This window comes from Amblyomma mixtum, chromosome 10 (assembly GCF_055824585.1).
Source record: "Amblyomma mixtum isolate Tamu chromosome 10, ASM5582458v1, whole genome shotgun sequence".
Classification (NCBI taxonomy): Eukaryota; Metazoa; Arthropoda; class Arachnida; order Ixodida; family Ixodidae; genus Amblyomma; species Amblyomma mixtum.
Window position 1 is genome coordinate 42,272,460 of NC_143021.1, and position 14,826 is coordinate 42,287,285.

A 14,826-nucleotide genomic window follows, 5' to 3' on the forward strand; every position below is an offset into this window, starting at 1 on the left:
ACATGCGAGTACCGTGACAATAAAAAGAACAAGAGGTGAATCAAGTAACCGCAGTGTTGTGAGCAGTAGAGAACAGCATCATGCGCCACTTCCTGCTCACCGATTACAGCCTTTATAAGATAGGCGTCGCTGGCCACAGGCGGCGACACTATGCGACGGTTGACAAGTATGCAGACTGCGATGAGCGCTGCCGACTTTCACCATCTACACTTTTGGAAACAACTTTGCGCGTACATGACAGAACATGAGAATGGACGCACATCGCTGCCTGAACTGCCAGCTTGCCCAGAATGTATAGCTTCTAAACTGCATACCTGCGAGTAGCGGCACAATGAAAAGAGCACGAGCAAGAGGTGAATCAAGTAACCGCAGTGTTGTGAGCAGTAGAGAAGACCAGCACGCGCCACTTCCTGCTCAAAGAATACATCCTTTAAAAGGTAGGCGTCCCTAGCCACAGATGGCGACACTATGCGACGGTTGGCAAGTATGCAGATTGCGATGAGCGCTGCCGACTTTCACCATCTACACTTTTGGAAACAACTTTGCGTGTACATGGCAGAACATGAAAATGGACGCACATCGCTGCCTGAACTGCCAACTTGCCCAGAATGTATAGCTTCTAAACTGCATAACTGCGAGTACCGGAACAATGAAAAGAGCACGAGCAAGAGGCGAATCAAGTAACCGCAGGGTTGTGAGCAGTAGAGAACACCAGCAGGCGCCACTTCCTTCTCACCGAATACATCCTTTAAAAGGTAGCCGTCGCTGGCCACAGATGGCGACACTATGCTACGGTTGACAAGTATGCAGATTGCGGTGAGCGCTGCCGACTTTCACCGTCTACACTTTTCGAAACAACTTTGCGCGTACATGACAGAACATAAGAATGGACGCACATCGCTGCCTGAGCTGCCAACTTGCCCAGAATGTATAGCATCTAAACTGCATACCTGCGAGTACCGGGACAGTGAAAAGAGCACCAGCAAGAGGTGAATCAAGTAACCACAGTGTTGTGAGCAGTAGAGAACACCAGCGCGCGCCACTTCCTGCTCACCGAATACATCATTTAAAAGGTAGGCGTCGCTGGGCACAGATGGCGACAGTATGTGACTGTTGACAAGTATGAAGATTGCGATGAGCGCTGCCGTCTTTCACCATCTACACTTGTGGAAACAACATTGCGCGTACATGACAGAACATGACAATGGACGCACATCACTGCCTTAACTGCGAACTTGCCCAGAATGTATAGCTTCTAAGCTGTATACCGGTGAGTACCGGGACAATGAAAAAAGCACAAGCAAGACGTGAATCAAGCAACCGCAGTGTTCTGAGTAGTAGAGAACACCATCACACGCCACTTCCTGCTCACCGAATACAGCTTTTATAAGGTAGGCGTCGCTGGCCACAGATGGCGACACTATGCGACGGTTGACAAGTATGAAGATTGCGATGAGTGCTGCCGACTTTCACCATCTACACTTTTGGAAACAACTTTCCCTGTACATGGCAGAACATGAAAATGGACGCACACCGCTGCCTGAACTGCCAACTTGCCCAGAATGCATAGCTTCTAAACTGCATACCTGTGAGTACCGGGAAAATGAAAAAAGCACAAGCAAGAGGTGAATCAAGCAACCGCAGTGTTGTCTGAAGTAGAGAACACCATCACACCCCACTTCCTGCTCACCGAATACATCCTTTAAAAGGTAGGCGACGCTGGCCACAGATGGCGACACTATGTGACGGTTGAGAAGTATGCAGATTGCGATGAGCGCTGCCGACTTTCATCATCTACACTTTTGGAAACAACTTTGCGCGTACATGGCAGAACATGAAAATGGACGCACTTCGCTGGCTGAACCGCCAACTTGCCCAGAATGTATAGCTTCTAAACTGCATAACTGCCAGTACCGGGACAATGAAAAGAGCATGAGCAAGAGTGTGAATCAAGTAACCGCAGTGTTGAGAGCAGTAGAGAACACCAGCACGCGCCACTTCCTGCTCACCGAATACATCCTTTTAAAGGTAGGCTTCGCTGGCCACAGATGGCGACATTATGTGACGGTTGACAAGTATGCAGATTGCGATGAGCGCTGCCGATTTTCATCATCTACACTTTTGGAAACAACTTTGAGCGTACATGACAGAACATGAGAATGGACGCACATAGCTGCCTGAACTGCCAGCTTGCCCAGAATGTATAGCTTCTAAACTCCATACCTGCGAGTACCGGGACAATGAAAAGAGCACCAGCAAGAGGTGAATCATGTAACCACAGTGTTGTGAGCAGTAGAGAACACCAGCACGCGCCACTTCCTGCTCACCGAATACATCATTTAAATGGTAGGCGTCGCTGGCCACAGATGGGGACACTATGCGACGGTTGACAAGTATGAAGATTGGGATGAGTGCTGCCGAATTTCACCATCTACCCTTTTGGAAACATAGCGATATAATAGCGCAGATTAAGACAGGACACACGCTATTATATCGCTATGATCATGCACCAACAAGCCCAAAAAGCTACGCTTTGGAAACAACTTTGCCTGTACACGGCAGAACATGAAAATGGACGCACATCGCTGCCTGAACTGCGAACTTCCCCAGAATGTATAGCTTCTAAACTGCATAACTGCCAGTACCGGGACAATGAAAAGAGCATGAGCAAGAGTGTGAATCAAGTAACCGCAGTGTTGAGAGCAGTAGAGAACACCAGCACGCGCCACTTCCTGCTCACCGAATACATCCTTTTAAAGGTAGGCTTCGCTGGCCACAGATGGCGACATTATGTGACGGTTGACAAGTATGCAGATTGCGATGAGCGCTGCCGATTTTCATCATCTACACTTTTGGAAACCACTTTGAGCGTACATGACAGAACATGAGAATGGACGCACATAGCTGCCTGAACTGCCAGCTTGCCCAGAATGTATAGCTTCTAAACTCCATACCTGCGAGTACCGGGACAATGAAAAGAGCACCAGCAAGAGGTGAATCAAGTAACCACAGTGTTGTGAGCAGTAGAGAACACCAGCACGCGCCACTTCCTGCTCACCGAATACATCATTTAAATGGTAGGCGTCGCTGGCCACAGATGGGGACACTATGCGACGGTTGACAAGTATGAAGATTGGGATGAGTGCTGCCGAATTTCACCATCTACCCTTTTGGAAACATAGCGATATAATAGCGCAGATTAAGACAGGACACACGCTATTATATCGCTATGATCATGCACCAACAAGCCGAAAAAGCTACGCTTTGGAAACAACTTTGCCTGTACACGGCAGAACATGAAAATGGACGCACATCGCTGCCTGAACTGCGAAATTCCCCAGAATGTATAGCTTCTAAAATGCATACCTGCGAGTACCGGGACAATGAAAAGAGCATGAGCAAGAGTGTGAATCAAGTAACCGCAGTGTTGTGAGCAGTAGAGAACACCAGCACGCGCCACTTCCTGCTCACCGAATACAGCTTTTATAAGGTAGGCGTCGCTGGCCACAGATGGCGACACTATGCGACGGTTGACAAGTATGCAGATTGCGATGAGCGCTGCCGACTTTCACCATCTACACTTTTGGAAACAACTCTGCGCGTACATGACAGAACATGAAAATGGACGCACATCGCTGCCTGAACTGTCAGCTTGCCCAGAATGTATAGCTTCTAAACTGCGGACCTGCGAGTACCGGGACAATGAAAACAGCATGAACAAGAGGTGAATCAAGTAACCGCAGTGTTGTGAGCAGTAGAGAACACCAGCACGCGCCACTTCCTGCTCACCGAATACATCCTTTAAAAGGTAGGTGTCGCTGGCCACAGATGGCGACACTATGCGACGGTTGACAAGTATGAAGATTGCGATGAGTGCTGCCGACTTTCACCATCTACACTTTTGGAAAAACTTTCCCTGTACATGGCAGAGCATGAAAATGGACGCATCTCGCTGCCTGAACTGCCAACTTGCCCAGAATGCATAGCTTCTAAACTGCATACCTGTGAGTACCGGGAAAATGAAAACAGCACAAGCAAGAGGTGAATCAAGCAACCGCAGTGTTGTCTGAAGTAGAGAACACCATCACACCCCACTTCCTGCTCACCGAATACATCCTATAAAAGGTAGGCGTCGCTGGCCACAGATGGCGACACTATGCGACGGTTGACAAGTATGCAGATTGCGATGAGCGCTGCCGACTTTCACCATCTACACTTTTGGAAACAATTCTGCGCGTACATGACAGAACTTGAGAATGGACGCACATCGCTGCCTGAACTGCCAACTTGCCCAGAATGCATAGCTACTAAACTGCGGGCCTGCGAGTACAGGGACAATGAAAAGAGCATGAGCAAGAGGTGAATCAAGTAACCGCAGTGTTGTGAGCAGTAGAGAACACCAGCACGCGCCACTTCCTTCTCACCGAATACATCCTTTAAAAGGCAGGCGTCGCTGGCCACAGATGGCGACACTATGTGACGGTTGAGAAGTATGCAGATTGCGATGAGCGCTGGCGTCTTTCACCATCTACACGTTTTGGAAACAACTTTGCGTGTACATGGCAGAACATGAAAATGGACGCACTTCGCTGCCTGAACTGCCAACTTGCCCAGAATGTATAGCTTCTAAACTGCATAACTGCCAGTACCGGGACAATGAAAAGAGAATAATGGAATTGAGTGGGCGAGTTGGTTTTCCATCTTGACAGTGAAAGCGCTCAAAAGGATAAGGACGACAGAAAAGGAGAGACATACAAAGCACTTACTTTCAACTGATTTTATTTCATGCGAAAAACAACTTTATACTCATAGTAATCACTTCCGCATGCTTACAAGAACATTACCACCGAGTGGTAGCTGGCACGTTCTTTCAGATAACCGGCATGCGCGATGTGAGATAGGACATCTCTTTATCCGACAACAAAATTGACGGAGCGCTTACGCGATCATCGCCCGCTCGTGCTATCTCAAAAGCCTCCACAATCTCTCTCGTTATTTGAGATCTACTTTTAAAAAGTACCTTACACCTGTGAAAATCCGGACGGCAATCTTCCTTGCTTTTCTTGCTTTTCCATTTGCACTTCAGACAATGGATACTCAAGTGCCCACCTCTTTTGTTTTCCACGTTGTAACTATGCTCTCCTAACCTCTCGTTTATGCATCTTCCCGTCTGTCCTATATAACATTTGCCACATGTCAAGGGCACCCTATATACGACGCCTTCTACGCATCTGACGAATGGCTTTTGGTGCCTGATTGTGCAAGCAGCCTTTCCCTGGTTTCCAGAAGTGCTTTTCTTGCATAGGGCGCTCAACTTATTCGGGGATGAAAACAAAACGTTTACATTTACCCTGTTGCCAATTTTTCTCAGGTTATGTGATAGCCTATGCTTATATGGAATAACAGCCAATTTTCTTTTTGCGTAGAAGGCGTCGTATATAGGGTGCCCTTGACATGTGGCAAATATTATATAGGACAGACGGGAAGATGCATAAACGAGAGGTTAGGAGAGCATAGTTACAACGTGGAAAACAAAAGAGGTGGGCACTTGACTATCCATTGTCTGAAGTGCAAATGGAAAAGCAAGAAAAGCAAGGAAGGTTGCCGTCCCGATTTTCACAGGTGTAAGGTACTTTTTAAAAGTAGATGTCAAATAACGAGAGAGATTGTGGAGGCTCTTGAGATAGCACGAGCGGGCGATGATTGCGTAAGCGCTCCGTCAATTTTGTTGTCGGATAAAGAGATGCCGTATCTTACATCGGGCATGCCGGTTATCGTGCCAGCTATCACTCGGTGGTAATGTTCTTGTAAGCATGCGCAAGTGATTACTATGAGTATAAAGTTGTTTTTCGCATGAAATAAAATCAGTTGAAAGTAAGCGCTTTGTATGTCTTTCCTTTTCTGTCGTCCTTGTCCTTTTGAGCGCTTTCACTGTCAAAAATGAAAAGAGCATGAGCAAGAGTATGAATCAAGTAACCGCAGTGTTGAGAGCAGTAGAGAACACCAGCACGCGCCACTTCCTGCTCACCGAATACATCCTTTTAAAGGTGGGCGTCGCTGGCCACAGATGGCGACACTATGTGACGGTTGACAAGTATGCAGATTGCGATGAGCGCTGCCGACTTTCACCATCTACACTTTTGGAAACAACTTTGAGCGTACATGACAGAACATGAGAATGGACGCACATAGCTGCCTGAACTACCAGCTTGCCCGGAATGTATAGCTTCTAAAGTGCATAGCTGCGAGACCGGGACAATGAAAAGAGCACCAGCAAGAGGTTAATCAAGTATCCACAGTGTTGTGAGCAGTAGAGAACACCAGCACGCGCCACTTCCTGCTCACCGAATACATCATTTAAAAGGTAGGCGTCGCTAGCCACAGATGGCGACACTATGGGACGGTTGACAAGTATGCAGATTGCGATGAGCGCTGTCGACTTTCACCATCTACACTTTTGGAAACAACTTTGAGCGTACATGACAGAACATGAAAATGGACGCACATCGCTGCCTGAACTGTCAGCTTGCCCAGAATGTATAGCTTCTAAACTACGGACCTGCGAGTACCGGGACAATGAAAATAGCATGAGCAAGAGGTGAATCAAGTAACCGCAGTGTTGTGAGCAGTAGAGTAAGACATGATGTTGGGCTAGTCGGTTGTTGTCGCGCCACTTCTTGCTCACCGAATACATCCTTTAAAAGGTAGGCGTCGCTGGCCACAGATGGCGACAGTATGTGACGGTTGACAAGTATGGAGATTGCGATGAGCGCTGCCGTCTTTCACCATCTACACTTGTGGAAACAACATTGCGCGTACATGACAGAACATGAGAATGGACGCACATCACTGCCTTAACTGCGAACTTGCCCAGAATGTATAGCTTCTAAGCTGTATACGTGAGTACCGGGGCAATGAAAAAAGCACAAGCAAGACGTGAATCAAGCAACTGCAGTGTTGTGAGCAGTAGAGAACACCATCACACGCCACTTCCTGCTCACCGAATACAGATTTTATAAGGTAGGCGTCGCTGGCCACAGATGGCGACACTATGCGACGGTTGACAAGTATGCAGATTGCTATGAGCGCTGCCGACTTTCACCATCTACACTTTTGGAAACAACTCTGAGCGTACATGACAGAACATGAGAATGGACGCACATCGCTGCCTGAACTGTCAGCTTGCCCAGAATGGATAGCTTCTAAACTACGGACCTGCGATTACCGGGACAATGAAAAGAGCATGAGCAAGAGTGTGAATCAAGTAACCGCAGTGTTGTGAGCAGTAGAGAACACCAGCACGCGCCACTTCCTGCTCAGCGAATACATCCTTTTAAAGGTAGGCGTCGCTGGCCACAGATGGGGACACTATGCGACGGTTGACAAGTATGAAGATTGGGATGAGTGCTGCCGAATTTCACCATCTACACTTTTGGAAACAACTTTGCCTGTACACGGCAGAACATGAAAATGGACGCACATCGCTGCCTGAACTGCGAACTTCCCCAGAATGTATAGCTTCTAAAATGCATACCTGCGAGTACCGGGACAATGAAAAGAGCATGAGCAAGAGTGTGAATCAAGTAACCGCAGTGTTGTGAGCAGTAGAGAACACCAGCACGCGCCACTTCCTGCTCACCGAATACAGCTTTTATAAGGTAGGCGTCGCTGGACACAGATGGCGACACTATGCGACGGTTGACTAGTATGCAGATTGCGATGAGTGCTGCCGACTTTCACCATCTACACTTTTGGAAACAACTTTGCGCGTACATGACAGAACATGAGAATGGACGCACATCACTGCCTTAACTGCGAACTTGCCCAGAATGTATAGCTTCTAAGCTGTATACGTGAGTACCGGGGCAATGAAAAAAGCACAAGCAAGAGGTGAAGCAAGCAAACGCATTGTTGTCTGAAGTAGAGAACACCATCACACCCCACTTCCTGCTCACCGAATACATCCTTTAAAAGGTAGGCGTCGCTGGCCACAGATGGCGACACTATGCGACGGTTGACAAGTATGCGGATTGCGATGAGCGCTGCCGACTTTCACCAACTACACTTTTGGAAACAATTCTGCGCGTACATGACAGAACTTGAGAATGGACGCACATCGCTGCCTGAACTGCCAACTTGCCCAGAATGTATAGCTTCTAAACTACGGACCTGCGAGTACCGGTACAATGAAAAGAGCATGAGCAAGAGGTGAATCAAGTAACCGCAGTGTTGTGAGCAGTAGAGAACACCAGCACGCGCCACTTCTTGCTCACCGAATACATCCTTTAAAAGGCAGGCGTCGCTGGCCACAGATGGCGACACTATGTGACGGTTGAGAAGTATGCAGATTGCGATGAGCGCTGGCGACTTTCACCATCTACACTTTTTGGAAACAACTTTGCGTGTACATGGCAGAACATGAAAATGGACGCACTTCGCTGCCTGAACTGCCAACTTGCCCAGAATGTATAGCTTCTAAACTGCATAACTGCCAGTACCGGGACAATGAAAAGAGAATAATGGAATTGAGTGGGCGAGTTGGTTTTCCATCTTGACAGTGAAAGCGCTCAAAAGGATAAGGACGACAGAAAAGGAGAGACATACAAAGCACTTACTTTCAACTGATTTTATTTCATGCGAAAAACAACTTTATACTCATAGTAATCACTTCCGCATGCTTACAAGAACATTACCACCGAGTGGTAGCTGGCACGTTCTTTCAGATAACCGGCATGCGCGATGTGAGATAGGACATCTCTTTATCCGACAACAAAATTGACGGAGCGCTTACGCGATCATCGCCCGCTCGTGCTATCTCAAAAGCCTCCACAATCTCTCTCGTTATTTGAGATCTACTTTTAAAAAGTACCTTACACCTGTGAAAATCCGGACGGCAATCTTCCTTGCTTTTCTTGCTTTTCCATTTGCACTTCAGACAATGGATACTCAAGTGCCCACCTCTTTTGTTTTCCACGTTGTAACTATGCTCTCCTAACCTCTCGTTTATGCATCTTCCCGTCTGTCCTATATAACATTTGCCACATGTCAAGGGCACCCTATATACGACGCCTTCTACGCATCTGACGAATGGCTTTTGGTGCCTGATTGTGCAAGCAGCCTTTCCCTGGTTTCCAGAAGTGCTTTTCTTGCATAGGGCGCTCAACTTATTCGGGGATGAAAACAAAACGTTTACATTTACCCTGTTGCCAATTTTTCTCAGGTTATGTGATAGCCTATGCTTATATGGAATAACAGCCAATTTTCTTTTTGCGTAGAAGGCGTCGTATATAGGGTGCCCTTGACATGTGGCAAATATTATATAGGACAGACGGGAAGATGCATAAACGAGAGGTTAGGAGAGCATAGTTACAACGTGGAAAACAAAAGAGGTGGGCACTTGACTATCCATTGTCTGAAGTGCAAATGGAAAAGCAAGAAAAGCAAGGAAGGTTGCCGTCCCGATTTTCACAGGTGTAAGGTACTTTTTAAAAGTAGATGTCAAATAACGAGAGAGATTGTGGAGGCTCTTGAGATAGCACGAGCGGGCGATGATTGCGTAAGCGCTCCGTCAATTTTGTTGTCGGATAAAGAGATGCCGTATCTTACATCGGGCATGCCGGTTATCGTGCCAGCTATCACTCGGTGGTAATGTTCTTGTAAGCATGCGCAAGTGATTACTATGAGTATAAAGTTGTTTTTCGCATGAAATAAAATCAGTTGAAAGTAAGCGCTTTGTATGTCTTTCCTTTTCTGTCGTCCTTGTCCTTTTGAGCGCTTTCACTGTCAAAAATGAAAAGAGCATGAGCAAGAGTATGAATCAAGTAACCGCAGTGTTGAGAGCAGTAGAGAACACCAGCACGCGCCACTTCCTGCTCACCGAATACATCCTTTTAAAGGTGGGCGTCGCTGGCCACAGATGGCGACACTATGTGACGGTTGACAAGTATGCAGATTGCGATGAGCGCTGCCGACTTTCACCATCTACACTTTTGGAAACAACTTTGAGCGTACATGACAGAACATGAGAATGGACGCACATAGCTGCCTGAACTACCAGCTTGCCCGGAATGTATAGCTTCTAAAGTGCATAGCTGCGAGACCGGGACAATGAAAAGAGCACCAGCAAGAGGTTAATCAAGTAACCACAGTGTTGTGAGCAGTAGAGAACACCAGCACGCGCCACTTCCTGCTCACCGAATACATCATTTAAAAGGTAGGCGTCGCTAGCCACAGATGGCGACACTATGGGACGGTTGACAAGTATGCAGATTGCGATGAGCGCTGTCGACTTTCACCATCTACACTTTTGGAAACAACTTTGAGCGTACATGACAGAACATGAAAATGGACGCACATCGCTGCCTGAACTGTCAGCTTGCCCAGAATGTATAGCTTCTAAACTACGGACCTGCGAGTACCGGGACAATGAAAAGAGCATGAGCAAGAGGTGAATCAAGTAACCGCAGTGTTGTGAGCAGTAGAGTAAGACATGATGTTGGGCTAGTCGGTTGTTGTCGCGCCACTTCTTGCTCACCGAATACATCCTTTAAAAGGTAGGCGTCGCTGGCCACAGATGGCGACAGTATGTGACGGTTGACAAGTATGGAGATTGCGATGAGCGCTGCCCTCTTTCACCATCTACACTTGTGGAAACAACATTGCGCGTACATGACAGAACATGAGAATGGACGCACATCACTGCCTTAACTGCGAACTTGCCCAGAATGTATAGCTTCTAAGCTGTATACGTGAGTACCGGGGCAATGAAAAAAGCACAAGCAAGACGTGAATCAAGCAACTGCAGTGTTGTGAGCAGTAGAGAACACCATCACACGCCACTTCCTGCTCACCGAATACAGATTTTATAAGGTAGGCGTCGCTGGCCACAGATGGCGACACTATGCGACGGTTGACAAGTATGCAGATTGCTATGAGCGCTGCCGACTTTCACCATCTACACTTTTGGAAACAACTCTGAGCGTACATGACAGAACATGAGAATGGACGCACATCGCTGCCTGAACTGTCAGCTTGCCCAGAATGGATAGCTTCTAAACTACGGACCTGCGATTACCGGGACAATGAAAAGAGCATGAGCAAGAGTGTGAATCAAGTAACCGCAGTGTTGTGAGCAGTAGAGAACACCAGCACGCGCCACTTCCTGCTCAGCGAATACATACTTTTAAAGGTAGGCGTCGCTGGCCACAGATGGGGACACTATGCGACGGTTGACAAGTATGAAGATTGGGATGAGTGCTGCCGAATTTCACCATCTACACTTTTGGAAACAACTTTGCCTGTACACGGCAGAACATGAAAATGGACGCACATCGCTGCCTGAACTGCGAACTTCCCCAGAATGTATAGCTTCTAAAATGCATACCTGCGAGTACCGGGACAATGAAAAGAGCATGAGCAAGAGTGTGAATCAAGTAACCGCAGTGTTGTGAGCAGTAGAGAACACCAGCACGCGCCACTTCCTGCTCACCGAATACAGCTTTTATAAGGTAGGCGTCGCTGGACACAGATGGCGACACTATGCGACGGTTGACTAGTATGCAGATTGCGATGAGTGCTGCCGACTTTCACCATCTACACTTTTGGAAACAACTTTGCGCGTACATGACAGAACATGAGAATGGACGCACATCACTGCCTTAACTGCGAACTTGCCCAGAATGTATAGCTTCTAAGCTGTATACGTGAGTACCGGGGCAATGAAAAAAGCACAAGCAAGAGGTGAAGCAAGCAAACGCATTGTTGTCTGAAGTAGAGAACACCATCACACCCCACTTCCTGCTCACCGAATACATCCTTTAAAAGGTAGGCGTCGCTGGCCACAGATGGCGACACTATGCGACGGTTGACAAGTATGCGGATTGCGATGAGCGCTGCCGACTTTCACCATCTACACTTTTGGAAACAATTCTGCGCGTACATGACAGAACTTGAGAATGGACGCACATCGCTGCCTGAACTGCCAACTTGCCCAGAATGTATAGCTTCTAAACTACGGACCTGCGAGTACCGGTACAATGAAAAGAGCATGAGCAAGAGGTGAATCAAGTAACCGCAGTGTTGTGAGCAGTAGAGAACACCAGCACGCGCCACTTCTTGCTCACCGAATACATCCTTTAAAAGGCAGGCGTCGCTGGCCACAGATGGCGACACTATGTGACGGTTGAGAAGTATGCAGATTGCGATGAGCGCTGGCGACTTTCACCATCTACACTTTTTGGAAACAACTTTGCGTGTACATGGCAGAACATGAAAATGGACGCACTTCGCTGCCTGAACTGCCAACTTGCCCAGAATGTATAGCTTCTAAACTGCATAACTGCCAGTACCGGGACAATGAAAAGAGAATAATGGAATTGAGTGGGCGAGTTGGTTTTCCATCTTGACAGTGAAAGCGCTCAAAAGGATAAGGACGACAGAAAAGGAGAGACATACAAAGCACTTACTTTCAACTGATTTTATTTCATGCGAAAAACAAATTTATACTCATAGTAATCACTTCCGCATGCTTACAAGAACATTACCACCGAGTGGTAGCTGGCACGTTCTTTCAGATAACCGGCATGCGCGATGTAAGATAGGACATCTCTTTATCCGACAACAAAATTGACCGAGCGCTTACGCGATCATCGCCCGCTCGTTCTATCTCAAGAGCCTCCACAATCTCTCTCGTTATTTGAGATCTACTTTTAAAAAGTACCTTACACCTGTGAAAATCCGGACGGCAATCTTCCTTGCTTTTCTTGCTTTTCCATTTGCACTTCAGACAATGGATACTCAAGTGCCCACCTCTTTTGTTTTCCACGTTGTAACTATGCTCTCCTAACCTCTCGTTTATGCATCTTCCCGTCTGTCCTATATAACATTTGCCACATGTCAAGGGCACCCTATATACGACGCCTTCTACGCATCTGACGAATGGCTTTTGGTGCCTGATTGTGCAAGCAGCCTTTCCCTGGTTTCCAGAAGTGCTTTTCTTGCATAGGGCGCTCAACTTATTCGGGGATGAAAACAAAACGTTTACATTTACCCTGTTGCCAATTTTTCTCAGGTTATGTGATAGCCTATGCTTATATGGAATAACAGCCAATTTTCTTTTTGCGTAGAAGGCGTCGTATATAGGGTGCCCTTGACATGTGGCAAATATTATATAGGACAGACGGGAAGATGCATAAACGAGAGGTTAGGAGAGCATAGTTACAACGTGGAAAACAAAAGAGGTGGGCACTTGACTATCCATTGTCTGAAGTGCAAATGGAAAAGCAAGAAAAGCAAGGAAGGTTGCCGTCCCGATTTTCACAGGTGTAAGGTACTTTTTAAAAGTAGATGTCAAATAACGAGAGAGATTGTGGAGGCTCTTGAGATAGCACGAGCGGGCGATGATTGCGTAAGCGCTCCGTCAATTTTGTTGTCGGATAAAGAGATGCCCTATCTTACATCGGGCATGCCGGTTATCGTGCCAGCTATCACTCGGTGGTAATGTTCTTGTAAGCATGCGCAAGTGATTACTATGAGTATAAAGTTGTTTTTCGCATGAAATAAAATCAGTTGAAAGTAAGCGCTTTGTATGTCTTTCCTTTTCTGTCGTCCTTGTCCTTTTGAGCGCTTTCACTGTCAAAAATGAAAAGAGCATGAGCAAGAGTATGAATCAAGTAACCGCAGTGTTGAGAGCAGTAGAGAACACCAGCACGCGCCACTTCCTGCTCACCGAATACATCCTTTTAAAGGTGGGCGTCGCTGGCCACAGATGGCGACACTATGTGACGGTTGACAAGTATGCAGATTGCGATGAGCGCTGCCGACTTTCACCATCTACACTTTTGGAAACAACTTTGAGCGTACATGACAGAACATGAGAATGGACGCACATAGCTGCCTGAACTACCAGCTTGCCCGGAATGTATAGCTTCTAAAGTGCATAGCTGCGAGACCGGGACAATGAAAAGAGCACCAGCAAGAGGTTAATCAAGTAACCACAGTGTTGTGAGCAGTAGAGAACACCAGCACGCGCCACTTCCTGCTCACCGAATACATCATTTAAAAGGTAGGCGTCGCTAGCCACAGATGGCGACTCTATGCGACGGTTGACTAGTATGCAGATTGCGATGAGCGCTGCCGACTTTCACCATCTACACTTTTGGAAACAACTCTCCGCGTACATGACAGAACATGAAAATGGACGCACATCGCTGCCTGAACTGTCAGCTTGCCCAGAATGTATAGCTTCTAAACTGCGGACCTGCGAGTACCGGGACAATGAAAAGAGCATGAACAAGAGGTGAATCAAGTAACCGCAGTGTTGTGAGCAGTAGAGAACACCAGCACGTGCCACTTCCTGCTCACCAAACACATCCTTTAAAAGGTAGGCGTCGCTGGCCACAGATGGCGACACTATGCGACGGTTGACTAGTATGCAGATTGCGATGAGCGCTGCCGACTTTCACCAGCTACACTTTTGGAAACAACTCTGCGCGTACATGACAGAACATGAAAATGGACGCACATCGCTGCCTGAACTGTCAGCTTGCCCAGAATGTATAGCTTCTAAACTGCGGACCTGCGATTACCGGGACAATGAAAAGAGCATGAACAAGAGGTGAATCAAGTAACCGCAGTGTTGTGAGCAGTAGAGAACACCAGCACGCGCCACTTCCTGCTCACCGAATACATCCTTTAAAAGGTAGGCGTCGCTGGCCACAGATGGCGACACTATGTCACGGTTGCCAAGTATGCAGATTGCGATGAGCGCTGCAGACTTTCACCATCTACACTTTTTGGAAACAACTTTGCGTGTACATGGCAGAACAT